Source organism: Ailuropoda melanoleuca, chromosome 18 (assembly GCF_002007445.2).
Source record: "Ailuropoda melanoleuca isolate Jingjing chromosome 18, ASM200744v2, whole genome shotgun sequence".
Taxonomy (NCBI): domain Eukaryota; kingdom Metazoa; phylum Chordata; class Mammalia; order Carnivora; family Ursidae; genus Ailuropoda; species Ailuropoda melanoleuca.
This window is the reverse complement of record NC_048235.1, coordinates 19,233,545-19,254,193: the sequence shown is the minus strand read 5'-3', so window position 1 is coordinate 19,254,193 and position 20,649 is coordinate 19,233,545.

Here is a 20,649-nt window from a genome sequence, read left to right as displayed (position 1 = left end):
GACATTAAGGAAGGCACGTGATGTGATAAGCCCTGGGAATTTTACGCAACTGATGAATTGTTGAACACTGCTTCTGAAACTAATGATGTACTATGCGCTGCCTAGTTGAATTTAAATTAAAAAAAAAAAAAAGACATGGAGGAAACTTAAATGCATATCACTACTGAAAGAAGCCAACCTGAAAAGGCTGCAATATTGAATGATGCAACTATGTACATTCTGGAAAAGACAAAACTATGGAAACAAATAAACCAGTGATTGTCAGGGACGAGGGTGGGGAGGGAGAGATGAATAGGTGGAGCATAGAGGATCTATGATAATATTCTGTGTTCTGTATTGGTATACAATGGTGGGTACATGTCATTATACATATATTCAAACCCATAGAATGCACAATACCAAAAGTGACCCTAATATAAACTATGGGTAATAGGTGATTACAATGTGTCACTCTAGGCTTATTGGTTGGAACAAATTTACTCTCTGTTGAGGAATGTTGATAATGGAGAAAGCTATGCCTGTGTAGTGTCAGTGGGCATGTAGGACTATCTGTACTTTTCTCTTCATTTTTCTGTGAACCTAAATCTGCTCTAAAAATTCATCTTTTAAAAACTTGTTGCTACCATTTTTAAAATATTGATAGTCCGCTATAGTAAATAAAATCATTTATTAACTTATGTGCCATACGAATGAAAATGTGTGCANTGAAAACGTGTGCATGTGTGTGTGTGCATAAACACACTGGTGACTGAAGTAAGACAGGAATTATGCATATGCCACTCTGTTCAGATACCTAATCAACTTGTAGAAATTTGCGTAGGGTGAAAGCAAAGTTCTTTGGATAAATTATGATGCTAACGCCAAAATTACTTTTTTTCCTTTATTGATTCTTAAAAGATTTTTAAAATATTTTTATTAATTTATTTTAGACAGAAAAAAAATGAGAGTGATGGGAGGGGCATAGAGAGAGGAAGAGAGAGAATCTCAAGCAGACTCTGCACTGAGCATGGAGCCCAACATAGGGCTTGATCTAATAACCCTGAGATTATGACCTGAGTTGAAATCAAGTCAGACACTTAAACAACTGTGTGACCTACGCACTCCTCTTTTATTGATTTACACAAAGAGTTAAACTGATTAGAGCCATCATCTCAGGTCACATTGTGATCATTGGTCTGGGGAAGGCCACTTCTTACTTTACATAATTATTATATTTTATTCCCATACTCCAGTCCCATTTCCTCATAACATCCATTGTAAAATGTTCAGATGAATGTTTTTGTTTATATGTGTTCTTCCAAAATGTGTATAGTTGTTTCATGGGAATACCCTTATCAAGATAGAGAATATTTCTATTATGCTGAAAAGTAAAATCATGCCCATTTTAAAGCAATACCACACACACCCCAAATCAACATCTGTTCTGGTCTCCATTATTCATTTGTTTTAGAACTATATGTAAATGAAATCATAAAATTTTTTTAAAGATTTTATTTATTTGTGAGAAAGAGGGCACACACAAGCAAGGGAAGCAGCAGGCAGAGGGAGAAACAGGCTCCCCACTGAGTAAGGAGCCTGATGTGGGATTTGATCCCAGTACCCTGGGATTATGACCTGAGCTAAAGGCAGATGCTTAACTGACTGAGCAATCCAGGCATCCTAAATGAGATGCTAAATAACAAACTTTTTTGCTTCTGGTTTCTATCTGTCAGTATAAAGTCTGTGGCATTCATCTGTGTTTTAATTGTATCAGTAGTCCCTCTTAAAATTTATTGAGGTAAGAACACAATATGAGATCTACCTGCTTAACAAACATTTAAGTGCATAACACACTATGGTTGACTTTAGTTACAGTGTTGTACCTATCTTTCTAGAATTAATTCATCTTTCTTAACTGAAACTTTATGACAGTTGATTAATAACTCCCCATTTCCCCACCTCCCAGCCACTGGTAACCACCATTCTACTCCTTTATTCTATAAATTTGACAATTTTAGATAACTCATATAAGTGGAATCATGTAGTATTTGTCATTCTGTGACTAGCTTCTTTCACTGAGCACAATGTCCTCAAGGTTCATCCATATTGTCAGTGTTAGAGATTATCCTTCTTTATAAAGAATGAGAGTTACTCCATGGTGTGTGTGTGTGTGTGTGTGTGTGTGTGTGTGTATACATTTTCTTCAATCATTCATCTGTCAATGAACACTTAGGTTGTTTCCACATCTTGCCAATTGTGTATAACGCATCAATGTACAAGAGAGTTCTAGTATCTCCTCAAGATTTAAATTATCTTGAATTTGAAATTGTTGGATCATATTTTTATTTTTTTATTTATTTTTTTTTAAGATTTCATTTATTTATTTGACAGAGAAAGAGACAGCACAAGCAGAGGGAGCAGCAGGCAGAGGGAGAAGGAGAAGCAGGCTCCCCACTGAGCAGGGAGCCTGATATGGGACTTGATCCCAGGACCTTGGGAATATGACCTGAGCCAAAGGCAAATGCTTAACAACTGAGCCACCTAGGCACCCCTGGATCATATTTGTAATATATTTTTAATTTTTTGAGGAATGACCATGCTGTTTTCAATAGCAGCTGCACTATTTCGCATTTTTACTAGCAATGTGAAGATTTTCAATTTCTCCATAACCTCACCAACACTTTTGTCTTTGGGGTTTTTTGTTTTGTTTTTGTTTTTTGTTTTTGTATTTTGGTACTAGCCATCTTAGCAGGTGTGAAGTGATATCTCATTATGGTTTTGATTTTCGTTCCCTGATAATTAGTGACTTGAAGGATCTTTTCATATACCTGTTAGTCACTTTACGTTTTTCTGAGAAATATCTATTCAGATCTTTGACCATTTTTTAATTGGGTTATTAGGTGTTTCTTTGGTTTGGTTTGCTCTTTACTATTCAATTATAGGAGATCTTTATATATTTTGGATTAACCCCTTGTCAGATATAAGGTGTGCAAATATTTTCTCCCATTCCATAGATTGCTTTTTCACTCTCTCTGTTGTTTCCTGTATTGTGCAGAAACTTTTTAGTTTGATGTAGCTTCACATGTTTTTGTTTTTGTTGTTTGTGCTTTGACGTCTTTTTAATAAAATTAATGCCAAAGCCAGTGTCATAAAGCTTTTCCTATGTTTTGTTCTAGAAGTTTTACAGTTTCAGATCTTTTAAGTATTTAATCCATTTTGAGTTGGTTTTTGTGTATAGTGTAAGATAAGGAACAAATTTCATTCTTTTGCACATGGATATCCAGTTTTCCCAACAGCATTTAATGAAAGATTGCAATGTCCCTGTTTTGTATTCTTGATAACCTGTTGCTCAGTTGATCATATATACATGGACTTATTTCTGGGTTCTCTATTCTGTATTCAGTTTCAGTGATCTATATTTTTACATCAGTATTATACTATTTTAATTACTATAGCTTTGAATATATTTTGAAATCATGAAGTGTAATGCCTATAGCTTTGTTCCTTCTCAGAATTTATTTTGCTATTCGTGGTCTTTTGTGGTTTCATAGGAACTACAGAATTGTTTTACCTATTTTGGTAAAAACACGCCATTGAAATTTTGGTAAAGACACACAAAAGGGTAGTGACACAGTAAAGAGGGATCTTACCAAATAGGCCCTTCTTCTGGAGAATTAAGGGGTTAATGCCCCACATTGGGCATTCCAACCTCAGGAATTCTCTGTACCAGAGAAATGAGCCCCCAGAATATCTGCTTAGAAAACCAGTGGGACTTTGGGGGTGTCTGGATGGCTCAGTCAGTTAAGCATCTGGCTTAGGCTCAGATCATGTTCCCAGGGTCCCGGGATCAAGCCCCACATTGGGCTCCCTGAGCAGGGAGCCTGCTTCTCCCTCTCCCCTCTGCCTGCCTCTCCCCCTGCCTGTGCACGCTCTCTCTGTCAAATAAATAAAATCTTAAAAAACAAACAAACAAAAAATAGGACAGACATCTGGAGGTTCCAAAGTGCTATAGGAAACTTATATTCCCCTTTTACAGAGCTCAAGTGTGGTCTCACTGTCCCTGAAACCTTGCAAAAAACCCAGCAATTTAAAACGTCTTTCGGGGGGTGGGGGGTGCCGGTGTGGCTCAGTCGGTTAAGTGTCTGCCTTTGGCTCAGGTCATGATCCTGGGGTTTTGGGATCAAGCCCCATATGAGGCTCTCTGCTCAGCAAGAAGTCTGCTTCTCCCTCTTCCTTTGCACCCCCCCCTCACTCATGCTCTCTCTCTGTCAAATAAATAGATAAAATCTTTTTTAAAAATTTAAAAAAAATAAAGTGCCTAGGGCTCCAGGCTGGGCATAGATCCTACAAGAAAGAAAGAAAAGAAAGAAAAGAAAAGAAAGAAATAAAGAAAGAGAAAGAGAAAGGAAAAGAAAGGAAAAGAAAAGAAAAAGAAAAGAGAAAAGAGAAAAGAGAAAAGAAAAGAAAAGAAAAGAAAAGAAAAGAAAAGAAAAGAAAAGAAAAGAAAGAAAAAGAGCGAGCGAGCCTAGACTATATGTGAGGGAAATTCATTTGCTGTTGGGTTATCAGCTGCAGGGGCAGAAGACAGTTGAGACACTCCGCACAGACAGAAATGCTAGAGGATGCCATTGATGCACTCTCCACATAGTCTGCCAGTACATGTAAGTGAGTTCAAACATGGCATGTTCCCACCACCTTTGTGGGATGGGGGGGGTAAGTGGATGTGGTACTTGAGAGTGCAGCTGGTTGCAGCACTCTTCAGCTTCCTGGCTTGGCCAGTGAAAACAAGTGGTCTCAGAGCTGTCCCACTCCCTAGCTAAAGTCTTAGAGCACAAGTGTTTGCACCACTCTCCTGCCATCTGTCTGGGGCTGGCAAGCATGAGTCATCATAGCATTCTCCCACTCCCAGCCTAAAGCTAATATGTGCGCGCGTGCGCACACACACACACACACACAAACACACACACACACACACACACGGCACTAACCCACTGCATTGCTGAAGCCCACAGCTGTGTGCAGCTAAGACATTTTTACGTGACATTTCTGAAGCTAGGGAGTGTGTGCCACCCCCAACACTCTCCAGCTGTCTTGCTGTAGCCAGTGGGCATGGGAAATCACAGGGGAAACCCCTTGACTGTCTCGCCATAATAGCCAAGAGGACTGGTATTCCAGAGCTTCAGGGGACTGTAATAATTGGAAAAACAGTTCTTGGCAAGCCACCAACCCTAGGGCAATGCAGAGACAACCGACTGAAATACAATCCTTTCTATAAAATAGGCCCATTTATTTAGCCCGGCATTTCAGCCTGAGGGATAGGCTTCAGATTTTCCACACATCTAGAGGACAAGGAAGTGCACCCAGTGTACACAAGCAGAGGGTAACCATCCTTGTTCATCTCCTTAGCCTCACCAAATCTCAGTGAAACTTTCTAAAAAGGAGCTTATATTCTCATTTGGAGACCCAGTTTTGGCAAGTGTCACCCAGAGGACACCTCCAGATCTCCTCCTCGTCTGGAGGCCAGCAGGGATTACAACTGCAGCCCCACAGGACTGTATACATTTGCATACTTTAAAAGTTGCTGTCTGAAGGTCTGGCTTCCAATCAGCCTGAAACTAGGTGCTAATGAAATTCCTCACATTTGATCACTGACAGATCTTGGCACATACTCAACAAGGAGGGCATATCAAGAATAAATCAGAAAGCTTAGACAATGGCAGAGGTTCAAGAGACAACCACGAACTAGGGCAAGGTTGAATGAGAAGAATTATGACCTACACAAAGCCACTCCTTCAAGAGTGAGAGAGGTAAATGTTTCATCTAATACATAGAAACAAACATAGAGTCAAGCAAAATGAGGAAAATAGACAAATATGTTCCAAGTGAAATAACATGAAAAAAACTCAAAAAAAAATAATTTAATGATAAAGGGACTAGAAATGTACCTGATAAAAAAAAATTCAAGGTAATCATCATAAAGATATTCACTGAACTCAGGAAATATATGGATGAACACAGGAAGAACTTCAATAAAGAGATAGAATAAAGAAGTCTCAAACAGAAGTCACAGAGCTTGAGAATTAAATAGGTGAACTGAAAAATACACCAGATTGGTTCAAGAGTAAACTGGATGAAGCAGAACAAATAATCATTGAGCCGGAAGATAAATAAATGGAACTTACCCTGACATAGCAGCAAAACAAACAAACAAACAAGAATTGCAAAAATAAAGATAACATCAGGTACCACTGAAAACACCAGCAAAAATAACATTTGCATTATAGGGGTTCCAAGGCAAGAGAAAGAGAAAGGGGCAAAATTATTTGAAGGAATAATAGCTGAAACTTCCCTAACCTAGGGAACAAAACAGATATTCAGGTCCAGAAAATACAGAGTTCCAAAAAGGATGAACCCAAAGAGAGCCACACCAAGATACATCATAATTAAACTACCAAAAGTTAAAGAGAGAATATTAAAAGCAGCAAGAGGAGAACAAATTGCTATATACAAAGGAAATACACATAAATATATAAAGCAAATATTAATAGACCTAAAGGGAGATATTGACAACAAGACAATAATAGTAAGGGATTTTAATACCATACCTACACCAATGCAAACATCATCTAGGCAGAAAATCAGTAAGGAAACATGGGCCTTACATGACACATTAGACTAGTTGGATGTAATAGACATACACAGAATATTCCATCCCAAAGCAGAAGAATAGACATTCTTCTCAAATGCAAATGGAACATTCTCCAGGATAGATCATATGTTAGGGCACAAAACAAGTTTCAATGTTTAAGAAGATCAAAAACATATCAGGCAGGACTCCTGGGTGGCTCAGAGTTTAGGCGTCTGCCTTTGGCTCAGGTCATGATCCCAGGGTCTTGGGATCAAGCCCCACATCATCCCTGCTCAGCAGGGAGCCTGCTTCTCCCTCTCTCACTCCCCCTGCTTGTGTTCCCTCTCTTACTGTCTCCCTCTGTCAAATAAATAAATAAAACCTAAAAAAAAAAAATCAGGCATCTTTTGTGACCATAATTGTTTGAAACTAAATTACAAGAAAAGTAGAAAAACAACAAATATGTGGAGATTAAACACCACATTACTAAACAACTGCTGGCTCATAAAAGAAATCAAAAGATAAATTTCAGAGATACCTAGAGAAAAATGAAAATGAGATACAATATACCAAAATCTATGGGACACAGCAAATAAAGTTTTAAGAGGAAAGCTCAATACAATACTGGCCTAACTAAAAAAATAAGAAAAATATCAAATAAACAATTTAACTTTTCTCCTTAAAGGAACTGGGGGTGGGGGTGGAGGGAGGGAATAAGCCCAAAGACAAAAAGAAGAAAATAATAAACATTAGAATGGAAATAAAATGGAGAATTAAAAAAAATAGAAAAGATCAATGAAACTAAGGGCTGTTGCCACAAAAAGATTGAAATCAGATTGACAAATCTTTAGCTATACTTATCAAGAAAAAAGATAGAGGGCCCAAATAAATAAAATCACTAATGAAAGAGAAGTTTACAATTGATATCACAGAAATACAAAGCATCATAAGACTATGAACAATTATATACCAACAAATTGGATAACTTAGAAAAAATGGATAAATTCTTAGAAACATACAATTTTCCAAGACTGAATCATGAAGAAATAGAAATCTAAATGGACCAATTACCAGCAGTAAAATGGCATCAGTAATCAAACACCTCCCAACAAACAAAAGTTGAGGACCAGACCGCTTCACTAGTGAATTCTACCAAGCATTGAGAGAAGATTTAACACCCATCCTTCTCAAACTCCTCCAAAAGTTGAAGAGCAAGTAATGCTTCCAAACAAATTTTACAAGGCCAGCATTATTCTGATATCAAACCAGACAAGGACACCACATACAAGAAATAATAATAACTAAATCCAGGATGAATACAGATGAAAATTCCTCAGCAAAATATTAGCAAACCAAATTCAAAAACATATTGAAAGGATCATACATTGTAATCAAGTGGGATTTATTCCAGGGGTGCAAAATAGTTCAACATCCATAAATCAGTCAATGTGATGCACCACATTAGCTAAATGAAGGATAAAAATTATATCATCTTCTTAATAAATGCTGAAAAAGCATTCGACAAAATTAAACTTTCATTTATGATAAAAACTCTCAACAAATGGATATAGAGGCAATGTAATTCAACATAATGAAGGCCATAAATTAAAAACTCACAGCTAATATCATACTCAATAGTGAAAAACTGAAAATTTAAGATCAGGAACAAGAAAAGTATGCCCACACCACTTTTATTCAATATAGTTTTGGAAATTCTAGCCAGAGCAATTAGGTAGGAAAAAGAAATAAAGTCATACAAAATGGAAAAGAAGTAAAACTGCCACTATTTGCAGATGACATGACACTGTATATAAAAAACCCTAAGGACTCCAGCAAAAATAATATAATAATGATAATAATAATAATAAATTGTTAGAATAAATAAATTCAGTATAGTTGCAGGATTCAAAATCAATATACAAAAATCTTTTATATATTGATACACTAATAATAAACTATCAAGAAGTGTAATCAAGAAAAGAATCCCATTTACAATTGCATAAAAAATAATAAAATACCTAGGAATAAATTTAACCAAGGAGGTTAAAGATCTGTACACTGAAAACTATGGCATTGGTGAAAGAAACTGAAGTAGACACAAGTAAATGGAAACATATTCTGTGCTCCTGGATTGGAAAAATTAGTATTTTTTAATGTCCACACTACCCAGAGCAATCTACAGATTCAATGCAATCCCTACTAAAATTCCTATGGCATTTTTACAGAATGAGAACATATAATTTTAAATTTTTGTATGTAACCAAAAAAGACCCCAAATAACCAAAATCAAATTGAGAAAGAAGAACGCAGCTGGAAGTCTCACAGGTCCAGATTTCAAACTATACTATAAAGCTATAGTAATCAAAACAGTATGGTACTGGCACAAAAATAGACACATAAGATAGCACAGAAATAAACCCATACAAATATGGTCAATTAATTTACAACAAAAGAGAAAAGAATAGACAATGGGAAAAGTACAATCTCTTCAATAAGTGGTGCTGAGAAAATTGGACAACTACATGTAAAAGAATGAAAATTACTTCATAGACAGAAATTAACTCAAAATAGACTAAGACTTAAATGTAAGACCTGAAATCATAAAACTCCTAGAAGAAAACATTAATAGTAAGCTCCTCAAAACAGGCTTAACAATGTTTTCTTGGATCTGACTCCAAAGGCAAGAGAAACAAAAGTGAAAATAAGTAAATGGGAATACACCAAACCAAGAAAAATCTGCACTGCAAAGAAAACATTTAAAAAATGGCATCCTGGGGCACCTGGGTGGCACAGCGGTTAAGCATCTGCCTTCGGCTCAGGGCGTGATCCCGGCGTTATGGGATCGAGCCCCACATCAGGCTCCTCCGCTATGAGCCTGCTTCTTCCTCTCCCACTCCCCCTGCTTGTGTTCCCTCTCTCGCTGGCTGTCTCTATCTCTGTCAAATAAATAAATAAAATCCTTAAAAAAAAATGGCATCCTACTAAATAGAAAAAGATATTTAAAAATCATACTTCTGATAAAGAGTTAATATCCAAAACATATAAAGAATCATACAATCTATAAAAACAAAACAAAGCAGAACAAAAACGATGATTAAAAAAATGGGCAGAGAGGGGTGTNAAAGAATCATACAATCTATAAAAACAAAACAAAGCAGAACAAAAACGATGATTAAAAAAATGGGCAGAGAGGTGTGTCTGGGTGGCGCGGTCATTAAGTGTCTGCCTTCGGCTCAGGGCATGATCCCAGCATTCTGGGATTGAGCCCCATGTCAGGCTTCTCTGCTAGGAGCCTGCTTCTCCCTCTCCCACTCCCCCTGCTTGTGTTCCCTCTATCGCTGGCTGTCTCTATCTCTGTCAAATAAATAAATAAAATCTTTTTAAAAAAAAGTGGGCAGAGAATCTAAATAGACATTTTTTTCCAAAGAAAACATACAGATGGACAATAGGCACATAAAAATATGCTTAACATCACTAGTCGTCAAAGAAATGCAAATCAAAACCACAATGAAATATCACCCTACACCTGTTAGAATGAGTAAAATAAAAAAGACAAGAAACAACAAGTGTTGGTGGTGATGTGGAGGAAAGAAAACCCTTGTTTACCATTGGTGGTAATCTAAATTGATGTAGTCACTATAGAAAACAGTATGGTGGTTCCTCAAAATACTAAAAATAGAGCTATGATATGATCTAGTAACTCTACGTCTGAGTATGTATTCAAAGAAAACTAAAACACCAATTCAAAAAGATATATGCACTCTTATGTTTACGGCAACATTATTTATAATAGCTTAGATATGAAAACAGTTAGGTGTCTATCAATGGATANAACTAAAACACCAATTCAAAAAGATATATGCACTCTTATGTTTACGGCAACATTATTTATAATAGCTTAGATTTGAAAACAGGTGTCTATCAATGGATAAAGAAGAAGTGCTATATGTACAATAGAATACTACTCAACCATAAAAAAGAGTGATATCTTGCCATTTGTGACAACACGGATGGACCTTGAGAGTATAATGCTAAGTAAAATAAGTCAGACAAAGAAAAATAAATATCACATTATTTCACTCATATATAGAACCTAAAGAACAAACAAACAAAAGAAAACCTAGACTAAAAGATTCAGAGAACATATTGGTAATTGCCAGCGGGGAGGGAGTTTGGAAGAAGCAGTACAAAATGGGTGAAGGGTATTAAGTAGCAGAAACTTCCAGTTATAAAATAAATGACCCATGGGAATATAATGTACAGCATGGGGAATATAATCAATAATATTTCATTACATTTATAGGGTAACAGATGCTAATGAGACTTAATTGTGGTGACCATTTTGCAATGTACACAAATATTTAATAACTATTATAAACCTAAAACTAAATATTATATGTCAATTACACATCAATTTTTTGAAAGCACTAAAATAGTTAAGATTTGTGATGTTTTGTATTCCCAATAAGAAATTATTAGAATTAGGTTTACTCCAATTATTGGTAATATTCGATGTTATCAGTTTTTTTTAAATTAGGTATTCTAGACTGAAGTGGTATCTCATTGTCTCAATTTAACTTTAGAATATATGAAATACACATAACAGTTAATGTATTTCTCTGCCAATTCCAGCAACTCTAGTAGTTATGACTTAATTGATTTATCATCTAGTATGGGTCTAGTTTTTCTGTTTGTTATTTCTTTTTCATGACTGCTAATCTTTGAATGGATACCAGACATTATGAATTACATCTTGTCAGTTACTGGATTATATAAATTCCTATAAAATTTCTTGAGCTATTTTTGAAATGTATTATAAGTTATGTAGGAAACATTTGATCTCTTTAGGAATTGTTTTTATTTCTTAATGGCCTGGACCTGTGCTCAGTCAAGGGTTAATTATTCCTCACTACTTATTGAGAAAAGAACTTCCTGATGACTCCACCCAATGACCTGTGAGATATGAACTTTCCTATCTAACTGATATAAACAGACACTATTCCCGGCTCAGTGAGAGTGCCAGGCATGGATCCTTCTAATTATTTTACATAGTTCTTTCGCCTAGGCTTTGGTTCTTTCCTGCCATGCATGCACAGATAATACCCAGGTAGGTGACCACTTGAAGTGGATCAGGGATTCTCTCTGCAAGCAGCTTCCTCTTTAATTAGTATGTGGGACTTGGGTTTATTCTCTCCTACCTCATAGTGACTATGGAGTATCACTGAGCCATTCATTTTATGCAATTTTTGTAAAGATTTTATTTGTTTATTTGAGGGAGAGAGAATACAAGTGGGGTGAGGGGTAGGAGGAGAAGTAGACTTCCCACTGAGCAGGGAGCCCAGTGCAGGGCTTGATCCCGGGGCTCCAGGATCATGACGAGAGCCGAAGGCAGATGCTCAACCCACTGAGCCACCACGGGCCCCCATTTTATGTGATTAAAAAAAAATTCTCCGTACTCTACTTGCATGTTCCTCCTCATACTTCCTCTTTGGACTGCTCTTCCTTCCCCAAAACAATAACTCCTACACCTTCTGTACACGTAGGTTCATGTGTGTACATGTGTGTGTGTTTTGCTGTGTTGTGTTATTTTAATGTTACTTTAAGAAAGCCAGCCACCTGGTCTTCTCTCATTCAGGACACACGCAAAGTTGGCTTAAGGTTCAGGGAACAAAAATATTAGCACATACTAATTCATCATCATGTCATAGATCAAAACCTGACAAACTGATTTTAATGACAAAAATATATTGTTCCTACTACTCTAAGATTATCATTGTATAAAATTCTTATTGCCCATGGGGCCCCTGTGAGGCTCAGTCAGTTAAGCAGCCTACTCTTGATTTCAGCTCAAGTCATGATCTCAGGGTTGTGGGATCGAATCCCACATCAGGCTTCCCACTCAGCATGGAGTCTGCTTGAGAGTCTCTCTTTCCCTCTCCCTCTGCTCCTACCCCCACTCTTGCTCTCACTCTCTGAATATATAAATACATAAAATTGTTAAAAAAACAAACTTACTGCTACCATATTAAAAGGAAATGTGGAAATGTCCTTCAAATGTTCTAGTAGGAAAGTTTATTTTCTACAATGTAGGTTAAAGAAGAGTACAGGGAACTCATCTTCCGTAGATATGAGATTATAAAGTTTCCTTCAAGGGGTGCCTGGGTGGCACAGCGGTTGGGCGTCTGCCTTCGGCTCAGGGCGTGATCCCGGCGTTGTGGGATCGAGCCCCACATCAGGCTCCTCTGCTGTGAGCCTGCTTCTTCCTCTCCCACTCCCCCTGCTTGTGTTCCCTCTCTCGCTGGCTGTCTCTGTCTCTGTCGAGTAAATAGATGAAATCTNAAAAAAAAAAAAAAAAAAAAAAAAAAGAATATAAAGTTTCCTTCATATCTATAGGAAGCCTAAATATTACTTTAAGATTATCCCTGAATTGTAGGATTATTTCCAATTTGAATATGTATTTAATGAAGAAAACACTATTAAAATAAGAAATCTTAAAAATATTTCTCCATATATCTATTTCAAATTCCTGTGAAACATCCTTTTTCATGTATCTAAGTAAGTACATTTGTTCCATTTTTTTTTCTGAGAAATGTATTATATCTTTCAAAGTTTTCACAACTGCTTAGATTTAGTGTTTTTTTTCTCTAAAGAATTCAAGTATCCTTACTCTTGCAAATTTAATTTTTTTTAAAAATCCCATTAATAATTAGTTGCAATGAGATATATTCTCTTTTATTTTTCTTTTTATATACTATTTAGAGTTTAATATTTTTCACCCAAGAAAAATTTTGCCTGGCTGCCTCTTTGGTTGTAAATCTGATCCTTTCAGATATAGCATTGTCCTGACCAGGCCTTGAGAGTACTCATAGTTATATTACTTACTGAATTGCACTCCAGTGTCCTGACAGAACAAAACACTGGAAGTACCCCATAATTTACCATAAAGAAATAACTTCAGCAATAAACCCTATTTAGTGGTAGGAAAGAAGAGAATAACAGGGCAAACTAAATAAACACCATCACAACACAGCACATTAGATGACATTTTTACAGCAATGTATAAAAATGACTTTGTAGAATCCTGATACGGACTTACAGCCAAGGTTTTTTCAAGAGCATAAAACCTTCCTGCTATCAGGATAATCTGTTGCAATTCTCAGGAAAGTTGCTTTTTGAAAAACAATATAATTCTGTTCTAACATGGATGTAAATATTTTTAATTGAAACACATTTACAGAATAAACATGTCATAAATAATGTAATGAAATTGATTAGCAGGTGATAAATTAAATCATTAATTAAACTTACTTGCAGAACAATTTTATTAAAGTTCTATAACATTCTGATTTACATGAGTGAATGCATAGTTTAACAAAATGAAATTCAAATGTAATTTAATCATCTGTAAATAAAGATAAGTAGGAAAAATAAATACCCAACACAAAGTTTGTCAGTGGAAACAAATGACAAAATAACTCTTTTATAGAATAACCCTCCTGATGAGAAATATATATACATTTCCAGCGTGTAGCTACTGGAAAATTTAAATATATTTAAATGCATTACCAAGGTAGAGAGATAGTGAGAAAACTGCAGAGGACTAAAATTAAATGAAAATAGGAACTAGGAATCAAAATGAGTGTGCCAAATCCAGCTTTTTTTCTCGAAGACTTCCATCAAATTTTGAGAGACTTTGAAGTTTCCTCTTCCTTTTAGTCTGAGTTAGAAAAATCAAAAGATTCTAATATGACACGATAACACATATGACATGACTGATGAAACCAGCACCCTTACAGTCTATACTTTTGAGAAAGAATGAATTAAAGATAAACCCATTATACAGAAGTGACAGTAAAAATATTTTCTTATTTTAAACTTAGAACTGAATAGAAAGAAAAGAAATTCTCCTGTGAGAATTTTTAATCACAAATGATATCGCACAGATTTTTGCTTGAATTTATGCTACTCGTGTTCAGAAGTAAAAATCGAAGTAGAAAATTTGGCTAAAGGTATGCTTAGGTTCGTAGTGCTCCTTGAATGTCAGAAGAAAATCGGACCACCCCCAAGGAAGCATGGCATCAGCCTGGGAATCAACAACTTCCTACATACAAAGTTCCAAGGGAAATGAACAGTTTACAGTTAAAAATCATAAAATCATAAAAAGGACAAAACATCACAAGTGAGAACCAGGAAAATAAATGACAAAATTTGCACAAAGAATGTAAATATCAGAATTACCAGGCTATTTTTGCATGGCTTAAAAAAAGAAAAGAAATTGGGGAAAGGAAATTAGGGAAAACAACTAAGTATATTTGAGAAAGAATAACTGGATTTCTATAAATAAAGAGGATTTGAAATTTAATACTTAAAATATAGATTAAATAACAAATCACATATAGCTTAACTAATGAACTGGAAGACAGATTTTCAAAATGATTTATAGTAGCAATAATTTAAAAAACTTCTGGTGTCCACTCTGGCATATAAAGAGGTTGGAAATCATCACTGCATCCTAACAGCAAGTAAAAAGTTGAACAAATTGAAAAATCATCAACTTTTTTTTAGATCAGTCAGAGAAATGAGGTCACTGGGCAAACTAATGCTTGCAAAATTGGAGACACCAATAGCACCAATAAGTAAATACAGAGAATCACAACTTATTATAAGAGAAACCCATTAGTAGAAACCTCCACAGGAACCAGTGTCAAGGTAATAAAACCTAAAATATACTCAAGGGATTGCTGGTGCTCAATGTGTACAAGTCTGAGAGTTAAAAATTCCAAGGGGGACCCAGTCATAGGAGGCTCACATACTTTCATATCACCTCCAGAGGAACAACTAGGTTTTCACAGTGAATACTGGAAAAAAAATACCCTCATCTTCTGGGAGGGAGAGGGGGGAAGTAAACATTTTGAAATATGTTAGAAGATTCTATTCTTAATGAGGTCTGCCCTCAGAAGAAACTAACTTAACAGAGCATAAACTACAATAGTTGTATCAGAGCCTAACTGACTTGGAGGAAGGGAAATAGCCAATTCTAGCCAGGTTTAGCCTTCCATGTGGAGGAAGAGAAATACCCAATTCTCAGTTCCTCTATCCTTCCGTGGACAGAAAGGAAATACCCCCAGCTCACTTTATTCATTCTTTTCCACCTCTGGTATGGACAACAGAGAAGCACTTCCGAAATTCACTGTCTAGAGACACAGGCTCATTAAAAAATTGAGAACTAATCAACGGATTATACAACACTTGTTTTCCTTCAACAAATTACTACCACATTGCTAAAGACCTCTTTACTGCAGTACTTTGTCCCAGTACCTGATGTTTGCTATCAAGAATAAATTAAAAGGGGGCGCCTGGGTGGCACAGCGGTTAAGCGTCTGCCTTCGGCTCAGGGCGTGATCCCGGAGTTATGGAATCGAGCCCCACATCAGGCTCTTCCACTATGAGCCTGCTTCTTTCCTCTCCCACTCCCCCTGCTTGTGTTCCCTCTCTCGCTGGCTGTCTCTATCTCTGTCGAATAAATAAATTAAAAAATCTTTTTTAAAAAAAAGAATAAATTAAAAGGCACACTAAAAGGCAAAAAACACAGTTTGATGAGACAGAGCAAACATAAGAACCAGACCCAGGTATGGCAGGGATGTTGAAAATATCAGCCTGGAAATTTAAAGTATGATTAATAGACTAAAAGTTACAACGGATAAGGTAGAGAGCACAAAAGTAGAAGAGCAGTATGATCAGAGACATGGGAATTCTAAGACAGAATCAAAACCAAGCATGAGATCAAAAACATTGTAACAGAAATAAGGAATGCTATGCCTTTGAAGGGCTCATTAGTGGACTGACCTTGTCAGAGGAACAAATATCTAAGTTTGAAGATATCTCAATAGAAACTTCCAAAATTGAAAAATAAAGAAAAAAATAATTGAAAGAAACAGAACAGAATATCCAAGGATTTTTGAACAACCGCAAAAGGTGTAACATATGTGTAATGGGAATATCAGAAGAAAAAGGAAACGTACAGAACAAATATATGAAGCAATCTGACAGATAATTTCCCCTAAATTAATATCAGACACCAAAGACCAAGGAAGCCCATAGAACATGAAGCAGGATAAATGGCAGAAACAAACAAACAAACAACAAAACTAAACATATGCATATCATATTCAAAATGCAGAAATCAAAGACCAATAAAAATCTTGAAAGAAGCCATAGGTCAGGGAAAGAAACAACTTCATCTTTAGGGGAGCAAATATAAGAATAACATCCAACTTCTTCTCAGAAACCACATAAGCAAAAGAGTGGAGTGAAATATTTAAAGGATTAAGAGGGAAAAAAACCCAGCCACCCAGAATTCTGTACCCTGTGAAATTACGCTTAAAGAGTGAAGCAGAAATAAAGACCTCCCCAGACCAGGAAAAAAAAAAAAAGATATTTTTGAAGGAATTTTTTCCCAATAGACATGCCTTGCAAGAAATGATTTTAAAAACTCTTTGGAGTGAAGGAAAATGATACAGGTCAAAATTCAGATCTATAGGAAGAAAGGAAGAACACTGGAGAAGGAATAAATTAAGATAAAATGAAAACTTATATTTTTCTTAATCTTAATTGATATATATAACGATTTGTTCAAAATAATTATAGAATAATATACTCAATCATGTATACTTAGGTATATATAAGTGTATATATAAGATTATGTGTGCTTGTATATAAGTGAAATAAATGACAGCAATGACACAAGGGATGGGAGAGAGAAATTAAGATTATTTTGTTCGTATAAAGTACCTGTACTAGTGAAGTGGTGTAGTGTTATTTGAAAGGTGACTCAGATTAGTTGTAAATATATATTGCAAACTGTAGGGCAACCATTATAAAAGTAACAAAAGTAGGATGACTGATGTGTTTAGCAAGGAGAGAAAATGGAAACATATAAAAACCAAAAAAGGCAGAAAAAGAGTAGAAGACAAGAATAGGAACAAAGAAAAAGACAACGCATGGAAAATGATAACAAATATGATAGATATTAATCCAACTATATCAATAATGACTTTGAACATCAATATTTTATATATGACAATTACAGAGATTGTCAGAGTGAATCAAAATTGTCAGGACCCAATTATATGTTGTCTACAAGAAATCTGCTTTAAATATAAAGACACATATAGATTAAAAGTAAATAGATGAAGAAAGATATGACAGGCTAACACTGGTTGAAAGAAATGGGTAGCTATATTAATTTCAGACACAGCAGACTTCAAAACAAGAAAAATTATCAGGGATAATTTTTTAAAAATAGAAATCATACAATGACTACTTTCAGACCACAGTGGAATTAAACTAGAAATCAGTAACAGAACGAAAGCTGGAAGATCCCTTAATACTTGCAGTTTAAACAACACACTTCTAAATAATAATGGGCCAAAGAAGAAATCTCAAAAGAGATTTTAAAATATTTAGAATTAAATAAAAATGAAAATGCAACTTATCAAAATTGCAGGATGCAGCAAAGCACTGTGGGATTTTGGGGGGATTTTTTGTTTTTGTTTTTGATGTTCAGTTAGCTACTGTATCATTAGTTTTTGATGTAGTGTTCAGTGATTCATTAGCTGCATATAATACCCAGTGCTCATCACAACACATGCTCTCCTTAATACCCATCACCCAGCTACCCCATCCTCCCACCACCCTCCCCTCTGAAATTCTCAGATTGTTTCTTGGAGTCCATAGTCTATCATGGTTTGTCTCCCTCTCTGATTTCTCCCCCTTCAGTTTTCCCTCCCTTCCCCTATGGTCCTCCATGTTACTCCTTATGTTCCACATATTAGTGAAATCCTATGATATTTGTCTTTCTCTGCTTGACTTATTTCACTTAGCATAATCCCCTCCAGTTCCATCCATGTCAATGTAAATGGTGGGTATTCATTCTTTCTGATGGCTGAGCAATATTCCATTGTATATATGTACCACATCTTCTTTATCCATTCAATCTGTCTAAGGGCATCAACTTCCACAGTTTGGCTATTGTGGACACTGCTGCTATAAACATTGGGGTACATATGCCCCTTCTTTTCACTACATCTGTATCTTTGGGGTAAATGCCTAGTAGTGCAAAAGCTGGGTCATAGGGTAGCTCTATTTTTAACATCTTGAGGAACCTCTATACTGTTTTCCAGAGTGGCTGTACCAGCTTGCATTCCCACCAACAGTGTAAGAGGGTTCCCCTTCCCACACATCCTCACCAACATTTCTTGTTTCCTGTTTTGTTAATTTTTGTCATTCTAACTGGTGTAAGGTGGTATCTCATTGTGATTTTGATTTGTATTTCCTCGATGGTTAGTGATATTGAACATTTTTTCATGTGTCTGTTTTAATGGAATGTATAGCTTTGGATGCATATATGAGAAAAGAAGAAAGATGTGGGACACCTGAGGGGCTCAGTCAGTTGAGTATCCAACTCTTGATTTTGCCGTGGGTCATGATCTGGGAGTCCTGGGATTGATCCCTGTGTCAGGCTCCATGCTCAGCAGGAGTCTCTCTCTTTCTCAGCCTCCGCCTCTCCCTTCGCCTGCTCTCTCTCTCTCTCTAAAATAATAAATAAATCTTTTAAAAAAAAGAAAGGTGTCAAATCAATACTCTCAGTTTCCACCATAGTAAACTAGAAAAAGAAGAGCAAATTTCAAAGTAAGTAGATGAAAAAAATAATACAAATTAGTGTAGAAATCAATGAAATTGAAAATAGGAAATCAATAGAGAAAATCAAAAAAATCAAAAGCTGGTTCTTTGGAAAGGTTAATAAAATCATTAAGCCTCTAACCAGGCTAATGAAGAATGGAAGAAGACAAAAATTACCAATAACAGAAATGAAAGAGAGGTTATCATTACAGTTCCTATGGACATCACACCAATAATAAAGAAATAATCTGAATAATTCTGTTATGGACTGAATGTATTGACCTAAAATTCATAAAANTAAACTAGAAAAAGAAGAGCAAATTTCAAAGTAAGTAGATGAAAAAAATAATACAAATTAGTGTAGAAATCAATGAAATTGAAAATAGGAAATCAATAGAGAAAATCAAAAAAATCAAAAGCTGGTTCTTTGGAAAGGTTAATAAAATCATTAAGCCTCTAACCAGGCTAATGAAGAATGGAAGAAGACAAAAATTACCAATAACAGAAATGAAAGAGAGGTTATCATTACAGTTCCTATGGACATCACACCAATAATAAAGAAATAATCTGAATAATTCTGTTATGGACTGAATGTATTGACCTAAAATTCATAAATTGAAACCCTACTGATGAGGGAACAGAAGGCAAGCTGATGACAAAGCAGAAACTGACACCCTGCAACCGCCCCTCCCCCATGGGATGTATGTGACATTCCTCAGGCACTCCTGGCTGCCCTGAGGACAAAGAAATAGTTAACCTATAGACACCACAATCCTGCAAGATTTAAGTCTCCTTTAGCGTACAAATGTCTTAGCAGTCTACAAGAACAAAGCATCTCTGTCAGTAACCTAGCTTCCAGAAGGGAATGTAGATACAATTGAATGTCCTTGTAGTCTGCAGCCTCCAAGAAGTTCCAGACTATCTTCATGTTAATGCCTTAGGAGAGGGGTAAATGGCCTTGACCTGACAATGGCAAGGCCTCGGTATCCTGTGAGTCTTCTTTAACATATGAAAGTATTATTTCAACCTCCCTTTTTCCTTACCTCCCCCAACCCCATGGTATATAATCAGCCACCCCTCACAACCCCAGTGCAGCAGCTCTTTCTGCCCACAGGTCCTGTCCCCGTGCTTTAATAAACCACCAATTTTGCACCAAAGACGCCTCAAGAATTCTTTCTTGGTTGTCGGCTCTGGACTCCACCCCACTGAACCTCACGTGTATTCCGTAACCTCATCACTACTTCTCAAGATGATGGTATTAGAAGGCAGGCATTTGGGGGAAAGTTAGGAATCGATAAAGTAATAAGGGAAAATTCTTCGTGAATGGAATTAGTGCCCTTATAAGGGTCATAGAAGAGTTT